Source organism: Oncorhynchus nerka, linkage group LG15, assembly GCF_034236695.1.
Source record: "Oncorhynchus nerka isolate Pitt River linkage group LG15, Oner_Uvic_2.0, whole genome shotgun sequence".
NCBI classification, from domain to species: domain Eukaryota; kingdom Metazoa; phylum Chordata; class Actinopteri; order Salmoniformes; family Salmonidae; genus Oncorhynchus; species Oncorhynchus nerka.
In genome coordinates, this window is record NC_088410.1 from 25,278,012 (window position 1) to 25,301,489 (window position 23,478).

Sequence of the window (23,478 nt, forward strand, 5' to 3'; positions counted from 1 at the left end):
TCTTGCCATAGATTTTCAAGTAGATTTAAGTCAAAACCGTAACATTCACTGTCTTCTTGGTGGACAGCAGAGTGAACCAGATTTTCCTCTAGGATTTTGCATATGCTTAGCTCCATTCAGTTTCTTTTTTATCCTGAAAAACTCCCCAGTCCTTAACAATTACAAGCATACCCATAACATGATACAACCACCACTATGCTTGAAAATATGGTGAGTGGTACTCGGTAATGTGTTGTATTGTATTTCCTCCAACGTAACACTTTGGATTCAAGACAGAAAGTGAATTGCTTTGCCACATTTTTTGCAGTATTACTTTAGCGCCTTGTTGCAAACATGATGCATGTTTTGTAATATTCTGTACAGGCTTTCTTCTTTTCACTCTGTCAATTAGGTTAGTATTGTAGAGTAACTACAATGTGGTTGATCCATCCCCAGGTTTCTCCTATCACAGACATTAAAGTCACCATTGCCCTCATGGTGAAATAACGTCTGTATCTATGTAGTGACTCTGCTCTTTTAAAAAACAAACATTTATTGTCTACCAATAGGTGCCTTTCTTTGGTCTTTGTGGTCAAATATTTGTTTAAAGTTCATTGCTCCCGACGGAGGGACCGTTCAATTATCTGTATGTGCGGGGTACAGGGATGAGGTAGTCATTAAAAATCATGTTATTGCACACAGAGTGAGTCCGTGCAACTTATTCTGCGATTTGTTTTAAAACATTTTACTCCTGAACTTATTTAGGCTTGCCATAACAAAGGGGTTGAATCGAGACATTTCAGCTTTTTCATTTTGTAATTAATTTATAAAAGTTTTGATCAACACAATTCCACTTTGACATTAAGTTTTCTTTTAGGCCAGAGACAAATAAATCTTAATTTAATCCATTTTAAATGAAGTCAAAGGATGTGAATACTTTGGGAAGGCACTGCATGTGGTGTTGGTAGTTGGTAGTGCTGCTGTGGTGTTGGTAGTTGGTAGTGCTGCTGTGGTGTTGGTAGTTGGTAGTGCTGCTGTGGTGTTGGTAGTGCTGCTGTTGCTTGGCATCCTCTCCTCCTCTGTTCTCTGCTCTAATCATCTGGCTTTACCCAGTGTCTTATCTCTCTGTGGAGTAGAGCAAACAGTCTCTCTCTCTCTCTCGCGCTCTCTCTCTCTCTCTCTCTGGGGCAAACTAATGGACACATGCAAGCAGCCTGGATTCTCTCTACCGGTGTCGATTCCTCTAAAGGACAGATATACAGTCTGGCTCTCTGCCCACACAACCTCTCTCCACTGATAGAACGTCTCCCTCACATGTGTCTTGGTTGGAGTTGAATTTAAGAGCCTGGCAAAAATCTGTACGTCCAGGAGGTTTTCATTTGTAGAAAATGTAAAAAGCATGTGGAGGGAGATTCTAGATGTGGCTTGGCCAAAGTGACTGTGTTTCTGTGTGTGAGTAAGACAGTTGTAGAAACCCAGTGGACGGGTGGTAGTCCATATGGATCTTGAGGCTTAGCAGAAGTGACGGGTTGAAATTGTGGTGTGGTGATATCATGTTTTTGAAAGTGAGTGTTTGGGGGGGGGGGGGGGGGGGGTTGTTGTATGTTAGGGCATCTGCAGATGGCCATTATCTCACTCTCTATCTCTAGTAGTGACCTCAGAGCCATAGAATGCTGAAAACACAGTAGAGTCAGTTTATCTGCTAAACACTGGCCCGAGAGCTGACAGGCTGGGCTACACACACACACACACACACACACACACAGGGCCGGGAGGAAACGGCACTGGGCCGCTCCAGATTAATCAGTAGGGGTGTTTCCCTGACACATACCAGCTGTGCTGGTCTCCATGGGGACACACAGTGACTCATCGCTATTGGACCAGACTCACCGGACCGTGGCTGTGGATTGGCTGTGTGTGGCTGTATTGATTGGCAGTGTGTTTACAGCAGGGTATGATTTGTTTGTAGTGGTTTCAATTAAGGAAAGTTTAAGGAAGTTTTTTGTTGCAGTGTATTTATGATGTTGAAGTGGCCATGACGTGGCTGTCAGTGACTTTTCAAGGTTATTTAGTACATCTATTGCGGGTGTGTGTGTGTGTGCATCATTTTGGGAGGGAGATGGGTGCGGTCAGTGTGTTGTGTTTTCAGTTTTGGCCCGCCAGCTCTGTTCTGTCTCCTATCATGCTTCTATCACACTGTATCTCCTGGGGCCTCTCTACAGCTGGCTGATGTGAGATCTCAGTCAACCAGACTAGTGTTAGCAGTCAATCTGAGTCACACACACGGACGCACACACACATGCAACAATGTATGCATACTCTGTCTCTCTCTTCACACACACATCCCCTCCAGCTCTGGCTGGTAGTCTGTGTGGTCTTTGTAGCGCCGAGCCGAGTGGCCACAAACGACAGCATTGTCCTCAGGGAGGCTGGGAAACTTGGAGCGCAAACTCTCTCCTCAAGCAGTGTCAGGCCAGTCCACTGCTCCATTCAACTCAATGGGCTGTTTCAGCAAGAACTCCTCAAGGAGAGAGAGGAGAGAAATGATTGGAGAAGAGGAGGAAGAGAGTTGAAGAGGAGATCATGTAGGAGGGAGTTGAATAAGAGGAGAGGAGGAAAATGGGAGGAGAGAGAGGGAGAGTTGAAATATAATGAAGGCTAGAGGAGGTGAGGGGTCAGGAAAGGTCAACTGCCACAGGCAGAATAGAATGAGAAGGAATGCTAGATTAGGTGATATAAGGTTGTTGTATGGTATAATATTACTACAGGAATTTTATAGTCAGTGTACAGGACATTGACTAAAGATGGGAATTAACTTTCTATACACGGTAGTAAATTCATGTGTAGGATAGGAGAGGGAGTTTTGGGTGCGTTCGTGTTGAGTAAGTACGTCATCCGTTAGCTGATCACTCCAGGCTAAGATATGATCAACTGTCACTTACTGATGGAGAGGAGGAGTGGAAAAGCTCCTCTGGGTTTTACAAGTGGGAGGAGTGGAGAAGCTCCTCTGGGTTTTACAAGTGGGAAGAGTGGAGAAGCTCCTCTGGGTTTTACAAGTGGGAAGAGTGGAGAAGCTCCTCTGGGTTTTACAAGTGGGAAGAGTGGAGAAGCTCCTCTGGGTTTTACAAGTGGGAAGAGTGGAGAAGCTCCTCTGGGTTTTACAAGTGGGAGGAGTGGAGAAGCTCCTCTGGGTTTTACAACTGGGAGGAGTGGAGAAGCTCCTCAGGGTTTTACAACTGGGAGGAGTGGAGAAGCTCCTCAGGGTTTTACAACTGGGAGGAGTGGAGAAGCTCCTCTGGGTTTTACAACTGGGAGGAGTGGGAAGCTCCCCTGGGTTTTACAACTGGGAGGAGTGGAGAAGCTCCTCTGGGTTTTACAAGTGGGAGGAGTGGAGAAGCTCCTCTGGGTTTTACAACTGGGAGGAGTGGAGACGAGTTGAGGGGTAAAGGTTTTAAAGGGCCACAAGTGACAAGTAAGTAGCGGTTAAGAGCGTTGGGTCAAAAACCGCATGGTCGCTCGTTCGAATCTCTGAGTCGACTAGGTGACAAATCTGCCCACGAGCCCTTGAGCAAGGCACTTAACCCTAATTGCTCCTGTAAGTTGTGATAGAAAATTCCGTATTTACCTGGTTTATTTGATATTAATGGTTAACAATTCATATTTAACTAAGACATTTCTGTCCTGCTAGTGTCTGTATTTTCATGGGCTCCACTCTAGTTCCCTGCAGCTAATCTGGGCGTATGGTCACCAGAGATGGCTTGAGCTGACAAATGAGTTAAAGACTGCATTACATAGACAAGAATGTGTTTTACTAGAGATAGTTCAGGAGTAGAACAATCCCTCATTGTCTCTAAATCCTCCTTGCATATGAGAAACTAAGCCAGGGTGGGGTTAAGACGACAACCCACGTGCAGATTTTTGTGCTTATTTTTGAAGCATTTATTTAACTAGGCAAGCCAGTTAAGAACAAATTCTTATTTACAATGACGGCCTACCGGGGAACAGTGTGGTAACTGCCTTGTTCAGGGGCAGAACGTCACATTTTTACCTTGTCAGCTCAGGGATTCGATCCAGCATCCTTTCGGTTACTGGCCCAACGCTCTAACCACGAGGCTCAGCAGTGTAGATGCGCCGCTATAGCCTTGGGTTCGATCCTCTGCCACAACCGGCCATGACCAGGAGCCCCATAGGACGGTGCACAATTGGCCCAGCGCCGTCTAGGGTGGGGGGTTTGGCCGGTGGGGTTTCCTTGGCTCATCTTGCTCTAGCGACTCCCAGTGACTGGACCGGGTGCCTGTAAGCAGACTCCGGTTGTCAGTCGAACTGTGTTTTTTCCCGACATATTGGTGCGGCTGACATCCGGGTTAAGAGAGCAGTGTGATAAGAACTAGACAGCCAGGCGGGTCATGTTTCAGAGGACGCAGGACTCGACCTTCTCCTCTCCCAAGCCCATTGAGTAGTAGAGATGAGCCAACAAACCAAATTCAGGGAGAAAAAGGGTTTAAAAAATAAGGTTGTGGCCATACCACCCTTAACGTGCCTGTTCAGGTTCGGGCCTGGTTAGTACTGGGACGGCCAGACTGAAAGTTACGGGATAGTTTCCTGTAAAGGCCTTAGTAATTGTATATTAATTTTTTAAACACAGTAATATATTGAACAATATACTGTGCCAAATACTCAGGTATGTCCCATCTGCAAACTGTACAATGGTTGGTTTAGAGGAAACGTGTTGTTATTAACTGACTAATTCCATTTGCTAACAGGTATCATAGCAATCTATGTACCAGTCACCGATAGGACCACAGCAAACAATCACACACAATTATTATTAATAGCAAATCGTAACAAGATTTTTAAAAATCTTCCATCATTGTGTTTTTACATTTAATGTACTCAGATGTGCAAACTAAATAATTCCAAATGTCATGGAAAAATGGAAAAAACACTATCTAATATCCTCAGAAAATCTGGCAGTCTGTGTGGAAATATGTTGCAACAGCGTGTTGTTGAAGTCAGAGAATGTGAGTATATAACTAATGGAGTTTGGGAGTCTGGTGGTCCGTGTGCCTGGATCCCTCAGTGTTTGTATCCTAAACAGCACCCTATTCAATACATAATGCCTACGTGCCATGGTCAAAAGTAGTGCACTATATAGGGGATATGGTGCCATTTAGGATGCTGTGTCTCCAATGGAGGCTTTGCCGTTAATCCACATGGGCCGTCTCAACGCGATCTCTCACTGCTGGATCATAACTGAGATGTTATTAGCTAGATGCTTTCAATGTGTCAGTGTGAAAATTAAGACGGTATTTTCTATGTCAGCAGCTTGATGTGGTAGTCTATGTTTTCTCTATGATGATGATGATGGCTAGTGACCTATGTGTTTTTAATAATACACTGCTCAAAAAAATAAAGGGAACACTTAAACAACACAATGCAACTCCAAGTCAATCACACTTCTGTGAAATCAAACTGTCCACTTAGGAAGCAACACTGACAATAAATTTCACATGCTGTTGTGCAAATGGAATAGACAACAGGTGGAAATTATAGGCAATTAGCAAGACACCCCCAATAAAGGAGTGCTTCTGCAGGTGGGGACCACAGACCACTTCTCAGTTCCTATGCTTCCTGGTTGATGTTTTGGTCACTTTTGAATGCTGGTGATTGCTTTCACTCTAGTGGTAGCATGAGACGGAGTCTACAACCCACACAAGTGGCTCAGGTAGTGCAGCTCATCCAGGATGGCACATCAATGCGAGCTGTGGCAAGAAGGTTTGCTGTGTCTGTCAGCGTAGTGTCCAGAGCATGGAGGCGCTACCAGGAGACAGGCCAGTACATCAGGAGACGTGGAGGAGGCCGTAGGAGGGCAACAACCCAGCAACAGGACCGCTATACCTCCGCCTTTGTGCAAGGAGGAGCAGGAGGAGCACTGCCAGAGCCCTGCAAAATGACCTCCAGCAGGCCACAAATGTGCATATGTCTGCTCAAACGGTCAGAAACGGACTCCATGAGGGTGGTATGAGGGCCTGACTCCACAGGTGGGGGTTGTGCTTACAGCCCAACACCGTGCAGGACGTTTGGCATTTGCCAGAGAACACCAAGATTGGCAAATTCGCTACTGGCACCCTGTGCTCTTCACAGATGAAAGCAGGTTCACACTGAGCACATGTGACAGAGTCTGGAGACTCTGTTGGTGGGTCGGTGGGTCAGTCATGGTGTGGGGTGGCATTTCTTTGGGGGGCCGCACAGCCCTCCATGTGACTGCCATTAGGTACCGAGATGAGATCCTCAGACCCCTTGTGAGACCATATGCTGGTGCGGTTGGCCCTGGGTTCCTCCTAATGCAAGACAATGCTAGACCTCATGTGGCTGGAGTATGTCAGCAGTTCCTGCAAGAGGAAGGCATTGATGCTATGGACTGGCCCACCCGTTCCCCAGACCTGAATCCAATTGAGCACATCTGGGACATCATGTCTCGCTCCATCCACCAACGCCACATTGCACCACAGACTGTCCAGGAGTTGGCGGATGCTTTAGTCCAGGTCTGGGAGGAGATCTCTCAGGAGACCATCCGCCACCTCATCAGGAGCATGCCCAGGCATTGTAGGGAGGTCATACAGGCAAGTGGAGGCCACACACACTACTGAGCCTCATTTTGACTTGTTTTAAGGACATTACATCAAAGTTGGATCAGCCTGTAGTGTGGTTTTCCACTTTAATTTTGAGTGTGACTCCAAATCCAGACCTCCATGGGTTGATAAATTTGATTTCCATTGATCATTTTTGTGTGATTTAGTTGTCAGCTCATTCAACTATGTAAAGAAAAAAGTATTTAATAAGAATATTTCATTCATTCAGATCTAGGATGTGTTATTTTAGTGTTCCCTTTATTTTTTTGAGCATTGTATATAATATATTGTAGTTTGCCTGTGGAGTGGCCGATCATTTTTTTTTATTGTACGTTGTTTAGGTGTAATGGAACCAAATATCGACCATAACGAATTCAATTGAATGATCTATTCTGGTATTAATGAATTGAATGATCTCTATCGGATACATCCACATATTATGACCTCTCACACACACCACAGTTGATTTGACTTGATTTGAAGGCAGAGTCCTGTCACTATAGTCACTGAGGATGCTGTATAGGAGTGCTTCTTGACTCGCCACAGACACATTCTCATTAGCAGTAAGATCCCATCCACCTCTGTCACACAGTATTACAGTCAAGGAACGTGCCAACGGTCACAGAAGCCCCCGACACCCATAACTAGGGTCAGGGATAGCCCCTGGACACCCATAACTAGGGTCAGGGATAGCCCCTGGACACCCATAACTAGGGTCAGGGATAGCCCCTGGACACCCATAACTAGGGTCAGGGATAGCCCCTGGACATGACTGGACCTCTGTTACACCAGACAGAAACAAAGAGAGGAGCATGAATGACTAATCTAGTCTAATGCCTGAAGTCCTTTTTTTTGGTCATTAAGTTCACAGACCCTTTTCACATGACTGAGCCGAGCTGTACCATGCTGTCCTGGTTACACATCCACATCGTTTCTTTAGCTGTGCTGGAAAGGATCATATGAAAATAAATGATCAGAGCCAGTGGAGGACAGTTCAGGTCAGCACAATAGTGTTTAAAGCAGAGCTCTGTTCCTGGAGAGATACCCTCCTGTAGGTTTCCACTCCAACCCTGTTCCTGGAGAGATACCCTCCTGTAGGTTTCCACTCCAACCCTGTTCCTGGAGAGCTACCCTCCTGTAGGTTTCCACTCCAACCCTGTTCCTGGAGAGATACCCTCCTGTAAGGTTTTCACAGAAATGACTCTAACCAAACAAACATTGTAGATTACAAATTATGGGAATAAACAGTAAAATATACTACTGGTGATACTGGTGTGTCATCCCCCCAGCCTCCACAATGGATTAGTCTACTTACACAGGCGTGAATCAGACAGGTGTCTCGTGTGCCATAGAACATATATAGAACATACAGTGCCTTGCGAAAGTATTCGGCCCCCTTGAACTTTGCGACCTTTTGCCACATTTCAGGCTTCAAACATAAAGATATAAAACTGTATTTTTTTGAGAAGAATCAACAACAAGTGGGACACAATCATGAAGTGGAACGACATTTATTGGATATTTCAAACTTTTTTAACAAATCAAAAACTGAAAAATTGGGCGTGCAAAATTATTCAGCCCCCTTAAGTTAATACTTTGTAGCGCCACCTTTTGCTGCGATTACAGCTGTAAGTCGCTTGGGGTATGTCTCTATCAGTTTTGCACATCGAGAGACTGAAATTTTTCCACATTCCTCCTTGCAAAACAGCTCGAGCTCAGTGAGGTTGGATGGAGAGCATTTGTGAACAGCAGTTTTCAGTTCTTTCCACAGATTCTCGATTGGATTCAGGTCTGGACTTTGACTTGGCCATTCTAACACCTGGATATGTTTATTTTTGAACCATTCCATTGTAGATTTTGCTTTATGTTTTGGATCATTGTCTTGTTGGAAGACAAATCTCCGTCCCAGTCTCAGGTCTTGTGCAGACTCAGGTTTTCAGGTTTTCTTCCAGAATGGTCCTGTATTTGGCTCCATCCATCTTCCCATCCATTTTAACCATCTTCCCTGTCCCTGCTGAAGAAAAGCAGGCCCAAACCATGATGCTGCCACCACCATGTTTGACAGTGGGGATGGTGTGTTCAGCGGGATGAGCTGTGTTGCTTTTACGCCAAACATAACATTTTGCATTGTTGCCAAAAAGTTCAATTTTGGTTTCATCTGACCAGAGCACCTTCTTCCACATGTTTGGTGTGTCTCCCAGGTGGCTTGTGGCAAACTTTAAACGACACTTTTTATGGATATCTTTAAGAAATGGCTTTCTTCTTGCCACTCTTCCATAAAGGCCAGATTTGTGCAAAATACGACTGATTGTTGTCCTATGGACAGAGTCTCCCACCTCAGCTGTAGATCTCTGCAGTTCATCCAGAGTGATCATGGGCCTCTTGGCTGCATCTCTGATCAGTCTTCTCCTTGTATGAGCTGAAAGTTTAGAGGGATGGCCAGGTCTTGGTAGATTTGCAGTGGTCTGATACTCCTTCCATTTCAATATTATCGCTTGCACAGTGCTCCTTGGGATGTTTAAAGCTTGGGAAATCTTTTTGTATCCAAATCCGGCTTTAAACCTCTTCACAACAGTATCTCGGACCTGCCTGGTGTGTTCCTTGTTCTTCATGATGCTCTCTGCGCTTTTAACGGACCTCTGAGACTATCACAGTGCAGGTGCATTTATACGGAGACTTGATTACACACAACAGGTGGATTGTATTTATCATCATTAGTCATTTAGGTCAACATTGGATCATTCAGAGATCCTCACTGAACTTCTGGAGAGAGTTTGCTGCACTGAAAGTAAAGGGGCTGAATAATTTTGCACATCCAAATTTTTCAGTTTTTGATTTGTTAAAAAAGTTTGAAATATCCAATAAATGTCGTTCCACTTCATGATTGTGTCCCACTTGTTGTTGATTCTTCACAAAAAAATACAGTTTTATATCTTTATGTTTGAAGCCTGAAATATGGCAAAAGGTCGCAAAGTTCAAGGGGGCCGAATACTTTCGCAAGGCACTGTATATATATTTGCGACTGCTTGACCCAAAAAATCTTGTTCGACCAACAGCCTGTCGACTAAATGTGGTCAGCCCTAAGATGCTTGAACAATACTCTGTGGTTGTTGGCTTGGAGTCACTTGTTCATCATTTATAAGCTATGCGAGTACGCTTCCTCACTGAAACGGCTTGGAGTCACTTGTTCGTTTATAGTGACTCCAAGCCAACAACCACAGAGTATTGTCCAAGCCGTTTCAGTGAGGAAGCGTACTCGCATAGCTTATAAACGATGAACAAATGACTCCAAGCCGTTTCAGTGAGGAAGCCGAGTCACTTGTTCATCGTTTATAAGCTATGCGAGTACGCTTCCTCATTGAAACGGCTTGGAGTCACTTGTTCATCGTTTATAAGCTATGCGAGTACCCTTCCTCACTGAAACGTCTTGGAGTCACTTGTTCATCGTTTATAAGCTATGCGAGTACGCTTCCTCACTGAAACGGCTTGGAGTCACTTGTTCCTTTATCACTGAAACTTCCTTGGCTTGGAGTCACTTGTTCATCGTTTATAAGCTATGCGAGTACCCTTCCTCACTGAAACGTCTTGGAGTCACTTGTTCATCGTTTATAAGCTATGTGAGTACCCTTCCTCACTGAAACGGGAAGCATCCAGAGAGTCATATGCCGCTCCACATCCCCCTCTTAATCTATATCTCTTCTATATGGTTGGATCTACACTCTTAGAGAAAAGGATTCCAAAAGGGTTCTTCTGCTGTCCTCATAGGAGAACCCTTTTTGGTTTCAGGTAAAACCCTTTTTGGTTCAATGTAGAACCGTTTTGGGTTCCATTTAGTACACTTTGTGGAAAGGGTTCTACATGGAACCCAAAATGGATCTACTTTTTTTTGTTTTGTTTACTGATTGGACATAGGCGGCCTGAAAAAAACACTTAGGCGACCCGCCCAACACTTTTATATGCAGAAAAAACCCTGGACCTAGGGGTGAAGCGATACAGCACTGGACATGGTGAGGAAATCTATAATGTTGTTCTGTATAATGATGACGAAATCATCATGTTGAACCAGGGATCTGATGGAGGGAGTTCTGAACACAGTACTAGATGTCCATGGGAACTGTGTACAGTTGTGTGTTGTATAATGATGAAGAAATCATCATGTTGAACCAGGGATCTGATGGCGGGAGTTCTGAACACAGTACTAGATGTCCATGGGAACTGTGTACAGTTGTGTGTTGAAGGAAATGGATATGATGCTAGATTTACTGTATGAATGGGTGGCGACTGACAATGTTGTTGCTATTAAAAGCAGTGCATTGTGTACATGTTTTCACTGCTCAAACATTGAGGTTGAAACCCTTTTGTGTGTGTGTGTGTTTGTGTGTGTGTGTGTGTGTTAACATAACATCTTTATGTTCCTGACACACTATAATTCCTCAGATGCTAATTACGTACAGTACAACCAGCGGGACAGTCTATACCAGAGAAGAAGAACTGGTTCTCTGTTCCTCCATGATGGTCATACATGAATCACTCCCTCAACATCCCTTTACCTTCTGACTGTATAGTCACACCCCTTGACTATTTCCACATTTAGTTGTGTTACAACCTGAATTTAAAATGGATTAAATTGAGATTGTTTTGTCACTGGCCTACACACAATACCCCATCATGTCAAAGTGGAATTATGTTTTTTGAAATTTGTTCTAACTAAAAAAAAAATGAGGATCTGAAATGTCTTGAGTCAATAAGTATTCAACCCTTTTGTTATGGCCTAAATAAATTCAAGAGTAAACATTTGCTTAACAAGTCACATAATAAGTTGCATTGACTCACTCTGTGTGCAATAATAGTGTTTAACATTTTTTTAATGACTACCTCATCTCTGTACCCCACACATAAAATCATCTGTATGGTCCCTCAGTCGAGCAGTCAATTTCGAGCAGTCAATTTCAAACACCAATTGAAAAACATAGGTCAGGGAGGATTTCCAATGCCTCGCGAGAAGGGCACCTAATGGTAGATGGGTACAAATGAAAAAAGGAGACCGTGAATATCATGGAGCCTGGTGAAGTTATTCATTCCACTTTGGATGGTGTATCAAAACACCCAGTCACTACAAAGATACAGGCATTCTTTCTAACTCAGTTGCCGGAGAAGAAGGAAACCGCTCGGGGATTTCACCATGAGGCCAATGGTGACTTTAAAACAGTTAGAGTTGAATGATGTGATAGGAAAAAACTGAGGATGGATCAACAACATTGTAGTTACTCCACAATACTAACCTACTTGACAGAGTGAAAATAAGGAAGCCTGGACAGAAACAAATATTTCAAAACATGCATCCTGTTAGCAACAAGGCACTAAAGTAATAGTGCAAAATATTAGGCAAAGCAATTCCCTTTTTGTCCTCAAAGTGTTGTTAAGTTTGGGACAAATCCAATGTAACACATTACTGAGTAAAACAGTTAGAGTTGAATGATGTGTCATATTTTCAAGCATAGTGGTGGCTGCATCATGTTATGGGTATGCTTGTAAATGTTAAGGACTGGGGAGATTATCAGGATAAAAATAAATGTAATGGAGCTAAGAACAGGCAAATTCCTAGAGGAAAACCTGGTTCAGTCTGCTTTCCACCAGACACTGGGAGATAAATTCAGCAGGACAATAACCTAAAACACAAGACCAACTCTACACTGAAGTTGCTTACCAAAAAGATTGAATGTTCCTGAGTGTCGAAGTTAAAAAGTTTTGACTTAAATCTACATGAAAAACCTGAAAATGGTTGTCTAGCAATGATCAGCAACCAATATGACAGAGCTTTTAGAATTTTGAAAATAGTAATGGGCAAATGTTGCACAATCCAGGTGTGGAAAGCTCTTAGACTTACCCAGAAAGACTCACAGCTGTAATCGCTGCTAAAGATGCTTCTACAAATTATTGACTCATGGGTGTAAATACTTATGTAAATGAGATTTCTGTATTTCATTTTCAATAAATACTTCAATTTAGTCATTCTGGTGTATTGTGTGTAGATGGGTGAGAAAATGAAGCTATTGAAATAGTTTTTGATTCAGGCTGTAACATACAATGTGGAACCAGTCCAGTGGTATGAAGACTCTGGGAGGGTCTGTAACCCAGAGAATGGAGGGAGGCCTGACCATCTCCTCCACTCAAATGTACTAATGTTAGACCAAAACACCAAGCAAGGGGGTGTAGTGGGCGAGAAGCGACACTAAGTTATTTTGGGCAGGTATGCGGTGTCTGGTTAAGGGGATGGCTGAGGCGAGGCCAACCGTTGGAATGTGGCTGAGTCTCGTTTTAACGGAGAGCTTCGGGATCGACTGCACTAAGGAGACCTCAACACCGCTCCAGAGTGGAAGATTTAACTATCTTACTCTCATGGTTGTGGTCAAATACACAAATAGATCCGGTATCAGGCTAACATTTTCATATAGATAGATCTGGTATCAGGCTAACATTTTCATTGCATTAGGTCTCCCTTTTCTAAAGCAACTTTCAGTAGTTCCCAGCACAAAGTTTTCATGAAAATGACCAGTTTTGGCCTATGGAAGATTGATTCTCTAGTCCTGGCATTGTTTGACAAACACTAAGCAACTCAGAACACAAGTTACAGAATGGAGGGAATCCCTATACCACTGCTTGACAGTTGGCTTGGCGGGGTGTGTGTGTGTGTGTGTGGATGTGTGTTTTTCTTTTCCTCCCTTAGCTTGAATAATTGATATGGAATTGATTTAAACTCATCTGATAAGTACTGCTTAGCTTGTTCAGCAGGACACTTGGCATTGGACGGTTAGTGGAAAAGTGGACACCAGGAAAAGTGGACACAACGTTTGTTTTACTTCCTATAATTATTGTCTGGTGTTTTTTCTCTACCTCAGTCAGCACTGTACCAAAGCTTTCATCTCCCAAAGCGACGGACGGAAGGATGGATGCTGTAAGCGATTGAAAACATTTGAGACCACAGAAGAAGAAGATTGTTTATTCACTGTGATTTACTGTAGATCATCTTAAAGCCACAGTCCTGAGACTGTGTTTCACCCCAACGTAAAACAACAACCTTATATTTTGGGTCAGGATGGGCTAAGACAGTTGTTGGTTTACTAAGCTCACGAGGCTTGTATAAGTCATTCTTTCAGGATATTCTATTTAAGAAAGAATCAATGAGTATATCATTCATTGAAATGACCATTGAACAGGCAGGGAAATCCCAGAGTGTCCCTTTTAACACACAAGCAGTATACACTACAATCGTGGTCTCTCACAGTGCACTGCACACGAACGCACTGATAGGCTACAGACGTACGGTATGGGATAACTATCTGTCTCAATGCTATGTGGACATTGTATGAAGGTTTAAATGTCAAGCTGTTTCCTTTTCAATTCCCTTTGAATGGCCTTCTGGGAAATCTACAGGAGGCTTCTGGGAACTGCAGCGTGTGCGACCGGGCCTCATAAATACAAGTTAGCGTGGAGACAGTAAGGAGGCTGTTACTCTGATGTGTGTTGTTATTTGATGTAGGCCTTAAAGGGCCATTAAGCAGTCACTCTGATGTGTGTTGTTATTTGATGTAGGCCTTACAGGGCCATTAAGCAGTCACTCTGATGTGTGTTGTTATTTGATGTAGGCCTTACAGGGCCATTAAGCAGTCACTCTGATGTGTGTTGTTATTTGATGTAGGCCTTACAGGGCCATTAAGCAGTCACTCTGATGTGTGTTGTTATTTGATGTAGGCCTTACAGGGCCATTAAGCAGTCACTCTGATGTGTGTTGTTATTTGATGTAGGCCTTACAGGGCCATTAAGCAGTCACTCTGATGTGTGTTGTTATTTTGATGTAGGCCTTACAGGGCCATTAAGCAGTCACTCTGATGTGTGTTGTTATTTGATGTAGGCCTTACAGGGCCATTATTTGATGTAGGCCTTACAGGGCCATTCACTCTGATGTGTGTTGTTATTTGATGTAGGCCTTACAGGGCCATTAAGCAGTCACTCTGATGTGTGTTGTTATTTGATGTAGGCCTTACAGGGCCATTAAGCAGTCACTCTGATGTGTGTTGTTATTTGATGTAGGCCTTAAAGGGCCATTAAGCAGTTGTTACATCCATTATTTTGGGGAATTAAAAATGTATGACAGTGAGCTCCAAAAGTATTGGGAAAATTACATTGTATTTGAAGTGATACAATGACTATGGGGTTAAAGTGTAGACTGCCAGCGTTAATTTGAGGGTATTCTCATCCATATTGGGTGAACCGTCTAGAGATTACAGCACTTTTTGTACATTGTCCCCCCCTTTTTAGGGGACCAAAAGTATTGGACAAATTCACCTGTGTATTAAAGTAGTAAAACAAAATGTATTTGGTCTGATATTCATAGCAGGCAATGACTACATCAAGACTGTGACACAATGACTACATCAAGACTGTGACACAATGACTACATCAAAACTGTGACACAATGACTACATCAAGACTGTGACACAATGACTACATCAAGACTGTTAATTTGTATTCTCACAATGACTACATCAAGACATTGTCCCCCCTTTTTGACACAATGACTACATCAAGACTGTGACACAATGACTACATCAAGACTGACACAATGACTACATCAAGACTGTGACACAATGACTACATCAAGACTGTGACACAATGACTACAATGACTACATCAAGACTGTGACACAATGACTACATCAAGACTGTGACACAATGACTACATCAAGACTGTGACACAATGACTACATCAAGACTGTGACACAATGACTACATCAAGATTGTGACACAATGACTACATCAAGACTGTGACACAATGACTACATCAAGACTGTGACACAATGACTACATCAAGACTGTGACACAATGACTACATCAAGATTGTGACACAATGACTACATCAAGATTGTGACACAATGACTACATCAAGATTGTGACACAATGACTACATCAAGATTGTGACACAATGACTACATCAAGACTGTGACACAATGACTACATCAAGATTGTGAAAATGACTACATCAAGATTGTGACACAATGACTACATCAAGACTGTGACACAATGACTACATCAAGATTGTGACACAATGACTACATCAAGATTGTGACACAATGACTACATCAAGACTGTGACACAATGACTACATCAAGACTGTGACACAATGACTACATCAAGATTGTGACACAATGACTACATCAAGACTGTGACACAATGACTACATCAAGACTGTGACACAATGACTACATCAAGACTGACACAATGACTACATCAAGACTGTGACACAATGACTACATCAAGACTGTGACACATTTGCTGTTTGTTTTGGTTGCGTTTCAGATTATTTTGTGCCCAATAGAAATGAATGGTAAATAATGTATTGTGTCATTTTGCAGTCACTTTTATTGTAAATAAGAATAGAACGTTTCTAAACACTTCTACATTAATGTGGATGTTACCATGATTGCAGATAATAATCCTGAATGAATCGTGAATAACGAATGAGAAAGTTAGAGGCATAAATATCATACCCCCCCCCCACAAAATGCTAACCTCCTCTGTTATTGTAATGGTGAGGGGTTGACTTGGGGGACTATCCGTAAACATGGTAGCATCCACATCAAGGTAGAAGTGTTTAAAAACATACCATCAGAACCCAAAATATAAGCTTGCTTTACTCAAAAGCTCGCAAACAAAGAAAATGTAAACAAACACTATATATCCTCAAAACATGGTCACAACTATGATGTTGATATCATGGATGGTCAGTCCTTGCATCCATAGCTCTGCCTATGAATTTGAGAAGGGTTACATTTCTCCAGCATCATCCCTCAGCTTTTTACAGAAATGGGGGCTGGGAATTTGCTTTGTTATTGTTTCTACTGCTGATTGGCGCTTTAAGGGCTTATCAGAGTCCAAAAGGTGCACGCATCCACACAGCACTGTTCTAGAATGTTCAGTCGTTGGCTTTCATACTTTTTTGAATTCTCAGCGCTGCTCAAGCAATTTCTCCAGCTGTCAACACAGTCAAATGAATGTGTGGGAATTTTGGGGAGGTGCGTGTTTGAGCTGTGCGTCCCCCGCGGACTGTGGTCTCGGAGCCGCATAGGACAGTGGCTCTGCGTCTGTGGACTCTGAATGACACTTTAGTGTTGTAGTAGTCCTCTGATCAGTCGGCCTAGATAATGAGAGTTTAATGGGCTCGTCATGGTAGGAATACGTTTTGAAAGTAGTATGATCGTCTATCAGCTCGTCCGCCATTCTCATGATGATGTCATGTCGTTCCCATCGCCTCCTTTTGTCCCGCCGTGGTTAACAAATTGACCAGACTACAGCTGTTTGACAACACTAACCACAACTCACTCATCATTTCACTCTGCGTCAATCCACTTGTGATTTCTGGGCAAAGTGTCTTGTCATTGTGTAGACAAGCTCAATTTGTCTGGACTCTTCTCTCCCCTTATGTCTCTGTTCTATTCACTGACATACTGTCCCTCAACTATTGTACAGGCAATTAACATGGCTAATAGCATTTCTTCTGTTAAAAATGACGAAGCGTTGACTATATGTAAACACCTTCATCCTCGAGGGAGAAGTGTTTGCAAGCTAATTCCTGAGGGTCCATGGCTTACTCATGCTTGGCCTGGAAGTGTCCCAAATGGCACCCTGTTCCCTATAGAGTGCACTACGTTTGACCAGAGCCCATAGCACTTTACAGGGAATTTGGTGCCGTTTCCGATGCAGAACACTACTTCAACTGCTTTAGTGTTTTGGGTCCTTCACTGGAACGTTCTTTTGTCAGGGGAAGATTCCTTCGCTCATGAGAATGCTACTTGAGCTACTTGAACCTCAGTCAAGGAGAGTAGTGAATGTTAATACGGGGAGGGACGGGGGTTTCGGGGAGGGTTAGAGGGACGGGGTAAGGGAGGGGTCCTCGATTGTCCGCGCTGTTGAAAGCAGCTGTGTCTTTTGTGCTCGGCCACTGCTTCATTGTTCAAACCTGCCAACCCGGAGGGAGGGAGGGAGGGAGAGAGAGGGAGTGAGCGATGAATACGGGAGAGGGAGGGAGGGAGGGAGGGAGAGAGAGAGAGGGAGTGAGCGATGAATACGGGAGAGGGAGGGAGGGGAGGGAGGGAGGGAGGGAGGGAGGAGAGAGAGAGAGGGAGTGAGCGATGAATACGAGAGAGGGAGGGGGGGAGGGAGGGAGAGAGAGAGGGAGTGAGCGGACGGGAGAGAGGGAGGGAGGGGAGGGAGGGAGAGAGAGAGGGAGTGAGCGATGAATACGGGAGAGAGGGAGGGAGGGAGGGAAAGGGAGAGAAAGGGAGCGATGAATACGGGAGAGAGGGAGGGAGGGAGGGAAAGGGAGAGGAAGGGAGCGATGAATACGGGAGAGAGGGAGGGAGGGAGGGAGGGAAAGGGCGAGAGTCCAGCAAGTGAAAGGGGAGCAAACTTTTTCAAAGTGAAAAAATAATGCCCTCTCCCTTTCTACCACAATAATAAGACTATAAGAAGACATTTGAAAAAGGAGAGAGAACCCTGTGTGATCTTGCCTTGAGAGAATTCAAATCCGTGTCTCTCACCCCTCCCCCTCTCCCCCCTCCATTCAAAAGCCTTCCTTCTCCCTGCAAGCTGCATTCCCTCGTAGCCCTGAACAGAGAGCCTAAGTTGTGTTCTATTGTTTTCCCCTCTGGAAGAAGATAAGGGAAGGGCCTGGTTAGAAAGAAAAGGAGAGGAAACGGGAGAACGAACGAGTGCAGCCAATCAATGCAGCAACAGTTCCTCTCGTCTGCGCACTGCACACTCACTGTCACAATGGGAGAGGCGTGAGTTGGGGAGAGAGGGAGAGGAAGGTGCGGAAGGAGTAGAGTAATAGTGGACTGCAGGGGGATCCTGACTCATTCACTCTGAAGGGAAGGAAGGAAAGGATTTGTTGCTAATCTTTCCATCTGTCTGTCTCAGGTCAGTAGTACTGTACTATACTTATACATTGTGTGTGTGTGTGTCTCAGGTCAGTAGTACTGTACTATACTTATACATTGTGTGTGTGTCTGTCTCAGGTCAGTAGTACTGGACTATACTTATACATTGTGTGTGTCTCAGGTCAGTAGTACTGGACTATACTTATACATTGTGTGTGTCTCAGGTCAGCAGTACTGTACTATACTTATACATTGTGTGTGTCTCAGGTCAGTAGTACTGTATTATACTTATACATTGTGTGTGTCTCAGGTCAGTAGTACTGTACTATACTTATACAGTGTGTGTGTGTGTGTGTGTCTCAGGTCAGTAGTACTGTACTATACTTATACATTGTGTGTGTCTCAGGTCAGTAGTACTGTACTATACTTATACATTGTGTGTGTCTTAGGTCAGTAGTACTGGACTATACTTATACATTGTGTGTGTCTCAGGTCAGTTGTACTGGACTATACTTATACATTGTGTGTGTGTGTGTGTGTCTCAGGTCAGTAGTACTGGACTATACTTATACATTGTGTGTGTCTCAGGTCAGTAGTACTGGACTATACATTTAAATTGTGTGTCTCAGGTCAGTAGTACTGTACTATACTTATACATTGTGTGTGTGTGTGTGTGTGTGTGTCTCAGGTCAGTAGTACTGTACTATACTTATACATTGTGTGTCTCAGGTCAGTAGTACTGGACTATACTTATACATTGTGTGTGTCTCAGGTCAGTAGTACTGTACTATACTTATACATTGTGTGTATTCCTCTCTGGTTTCTGTGTGTGTATTCTGTCAGACAGGCGATAACAGCAGCTACACCACTAGTGTGTGCCAACAGGAGTGTTCACAGCTCACTGCAGATAGTTTAGGGACGTCACTAGTTACCACAGCCACAGTCATAATGATGTCTAAACCCCACCTATTTCTACAATTTCAATAAAATATGATTTTAAATCTAACATTAACCCTAACCTTAACCACACTGCTAACATTATGCCTAACCTTAACCTTAAATTAAGACCAAAAAGCTAATTTTTGTTTTCATTACTTTTTACAATAATACAGTTGCTAAGCCAGATAGTGTAGGGATGGTTGCTAAGCCAGATAGTGTAGGGATGGTTGGAAAGCTTTGATCTGTGCAGTTCAATGAATCAGATGAAAGAGAGTTTCCTAGTAACAGTTTTGAGATGTGAAATCAGTCAGTGGTGTGTAGGTGCCTGTAAGATGACGTTCTTCTGGGGTATTGAGGATGACTGACGTTCTTCTGGGGTACTGAGGATGACTGACGTTCTTCTGGGGTACTGAGGATGACTGACGTTCTTCTGGGGTACTGAGGATGACTGACCTTCTTCTGGGGTACTGAGGATGACTGACCTTCTTCTGGGGTACTGAGGATGACTGACGTTCTTCTGGGGTATTGAGGATGACTGACGTTCTTCTGGGGTATTGAGGATGACTGACGTTCTTCTGGGGTATTGAGGATGACTGACGTTCTTCTCGGGTATTGAGGATGACTGACGTTCTTCTCGGGTATTGAGGATGACTGACGTTCTTCAGGGGTATTGAGGATGACTGACGTTCTTCTGGGGTATTGAGGATGACTGACGTTCTTCTGGGGTACTGAGGATGACTGACCTTCTTCTGGGGTACTGAGGATGACTGACGCTCTTCTGGGGTACTGAGGATGACTGACGTTCTTCTGGGGTATTGAGGATGACTGACGTTCTTCTCGGGTATTGAGGATGACTGACGTTCTTCTGGGGTATTGAGGATGACGCGTTCTTCTGGGGTATTGAGGATGACTGACGTTCTTCTGGGGTATTGAGGATGACTGACGTTCTTCTGGGGTATTGAGGATGACTTCTTCTGGGGTACTGAGGATGACTGACGTTCTTCTGGGGTACTGAGGATGACTGGCGTTCTTCTGGGGTACGATTCTTCTGGGGTACTGAGGATGACTGACGTTCTTCTGGGGTATTGAGGATGACTGACGTTCTTCTGGGGTATTGAGGATGACTGACGTTCTTCTGGGGTATTGAGGATGATGACGTTCTTCTGGGGTATTGAGGATGACGCGTTCTTCTGGGGGGGTATTGAGGATGACTGACGTTCTTCTGGGGTATTGAGGATGACTGACGTTCTTCTTCTGGGGTACTGAGGATGACTGACGTTCTTCTGGGGTATTGAGGATGACTGACGTTCTTCTGGGGTATTGAGGATGACTGACGTTCTTCTGGGGTATTGAGGATGACTGACGTTCTTCTGGGGTATTGAGGATGACTGACGTTCTTCTGGGGGGGTATTGGGGTATTGAGGATGACTGACGTTCTTCTGGGGATGACTGACGTTCTTCTGATTGAGGATGACTGACGTTCTTCTGGGGTATTGAGGATGACTGACGTTCTTCTGGGGTACTGAGGATGACTGACGTTCTTCTGGGGTACTGAGGATGACTGACGTTCTTCTGGGGTACTGAGGATGACTGACGTTCTTCTGGGGTACTGAGGATGACTGACGTTCTTCTGGGGTACTGAGGATGACTGACGTTCTTCTGGGGTATTGAGGATGACTGACGTTCTTCTGGGGTATTGAGGATGACTGACGTTCTTCTGGGGTATTGAGGATGACTGACGTTCTTCTGGGGTACTGAGGATGACTGACGTTCTTCTGGGGTATTGAGGATGACTGACGTTCTTCTGGGGTATTGAGGATGACTGACGTTCTTCTGGGGTATTGAGGATGACTGATGTTCTTCTGGGGTATTGAGGATGACTGACTTGTGTCTGTTGTTGTTGGGATGTTGTCCAAAGTATAAGAAGCTCATATAGAGGAATGCTTTTATTCCCCCCTAAAGGGCAATTACCTTCACAAACACAGTGAAGAATAGACCTGGGAATGAGGTTGATGGGTCTGTTTTACAACAGAGGTGCGGCCCATCCTCAAGTGTCAACGTGCTTAGTGTGTGTGGGTGTGGCCTTGCGGGTAGCTTTGGAGTGTGTGTAAACATCTATGCCAGGTTGTTAACACCACACATCTGTCTGACCTGCATGGCAGAGTTATGCACTAAAGTTAAATCGGTTTAAAAGGTCAAAGTACCAACAGTCTGTCCCAATATACTCACTTCAATCCCTTCCTAAGACACACACACACAGAGTCCAATGGCGGCGAGTTTTACACCACTCCAGCCGACGCTTGTCATTGTGCATGGTGATCTTAGGCTTGTGTGTTGCTGCGACGAGACAACATTGTGAGGCATATCTAGATTTTGTTCATGGTCCAAGAGGATAGAAATCATTTGATTGTCAGTGTGACTGTGGTCTTTTGACAAGCCTATCAAGTCTGAGACCCCATAACAGACAGGCTGTCAAGAGGAATCAGGTGTTCTTGTCAAGTACCTCGATGTCTCGTCTGAAATGACTGAGTTTGATTGGTTTGTTTCTCTGAGACACCTGCACTTCATGACAGTCCTCAGGGTAGAGCATACACACACACACACACACACGTGTACACAGACATACACCGATCGCTGCCCACCCTTCCCTCAACCCTGCACTCACCACTTGAATGAAAGTGAAGGAGTATACCAGAATAGAATATACAGTGGCTTGGGAAAGTATTCACCCTCTTGGCATTTTTCCTATTTTGTTGCCTTACAACCTGGAATTAAAAAATATTTTGTTGGGGGGGTTTGTATCATTTGATTTACACAACATGCCTACCACTTTGAAGATTCTAAATATTATTTCTAATGAAACGAGCAAGAAAAAAAGAAGAAAAAACAGAACTTGAGTGTCGAGTGTCATAACTATTCACCCCCCTCAAGGCAAATCTGCTCCAGCTCCTTCAATTCAAGTTGGATGGGTTCCGCTGGTGTACAGCAAGTCATACCACAGATTCTCAATTGGATTGAGGTCTGGACTTTGACTAGGCCATTCCAAGACATTTAAATGTTTCCCCATAAACCACTTGAGTGTGTCTGTAGCTGTATGCTTAGGATCATTGTCCTGCTGGAAGGTGAACCTCCGTCCCAGTCTCAAATCTCTGAAAGACTGAAACAGGTTTCCCTCAAGAATTTTCCTATATTTAGCGCCATCCATCATTCCTTCAATTCTGACCAGTTTCCCAGTCCCTGCCAATGAAAAACATTGGATGGTGTTATCAGGGTGATGAGGTGTTGGGTTTGCGACAGACATAGCGTTAATCTTGATGGCCAAGAAGCTCAATTTTATTCTCATCTGACCAGAGTACCTTCTTCCATATGTTTGGGGAGTCTCCCACATGCCTTTTGGTGAACACTTTAAGCAATGGCTATTTTCTGGCCACTCTTCCGTAAAGCCCAGCTCTGTGAGGTGTACGGCTTAAAGTGGTCCTATGAACAGAAACTCCAATCTCCGCTGTGGAGCTTTGCAGCTCCTTCAGGGTTATCTTTGGTCTCTTTGTTGTCTCTCTGATTAATACCCTCCTTGCCTGGTCTGTGAGTTTTGGTGGGCTGCCCTCTCTTGGCAGGTTTGTTGTGGTGGCATATTTTTTAATTTTTTAAATAATGGATTTAATGGCACTCCGTGGGATGTTCAAAGATTTGGATAATTGTTTATAACCCAACCCTGATCTGTACTTTTCCACTGTACTTTGTCCCTGACCTGTTTGGAGAGCTCTTCATGGTGCTGCTTGCTTGGTGGTGCCCCTTGCTTAGTGGTGTTGCAGACTCTGGGACCTTTCAGAACAGGTGTGTATATATACTGAGATCATATGACAGATCATGTAACACTTAGATTACACACAGGTGGACTTTATTGAACTAATTCTGTGACTTCTGAAGGTAATTGTTTGCACCAGATCTTATTTAGGGGTTTCATATCAGAGGGGGTGAATACATACGCACCAC

At 43.9% G+C, this 23,478-nt stretch overlaps 1 long non-coding RNA gene across 2 annotated transcripts in view; it reads left to right on the forward strand.

Annotated features, from left to right (window-relative positions):
• LOC135560149 (uncharacterized) overlaps positions 1-23,478 on the forward strand; it is a 76,053-nt gene that overhangs the window by 50,893 nt on the left and 1,682 nt on the right. The window contains exon 3 of one of the 2 annotated variants that reach the window (XR_010458719.1): positions 13,511-14,456. The exons of the other annotated variant lie outside the window; for it this stretch is intronic. This is a non-coding gene — a long non-coding RNA (uncharacterized LOC135560149). Of the gene's footprint in view, positions 1-13,510; positions 14,457-23,478 lie in introns of those variants that run through there. 2 annotated transcript variants of the gene reach the window in all.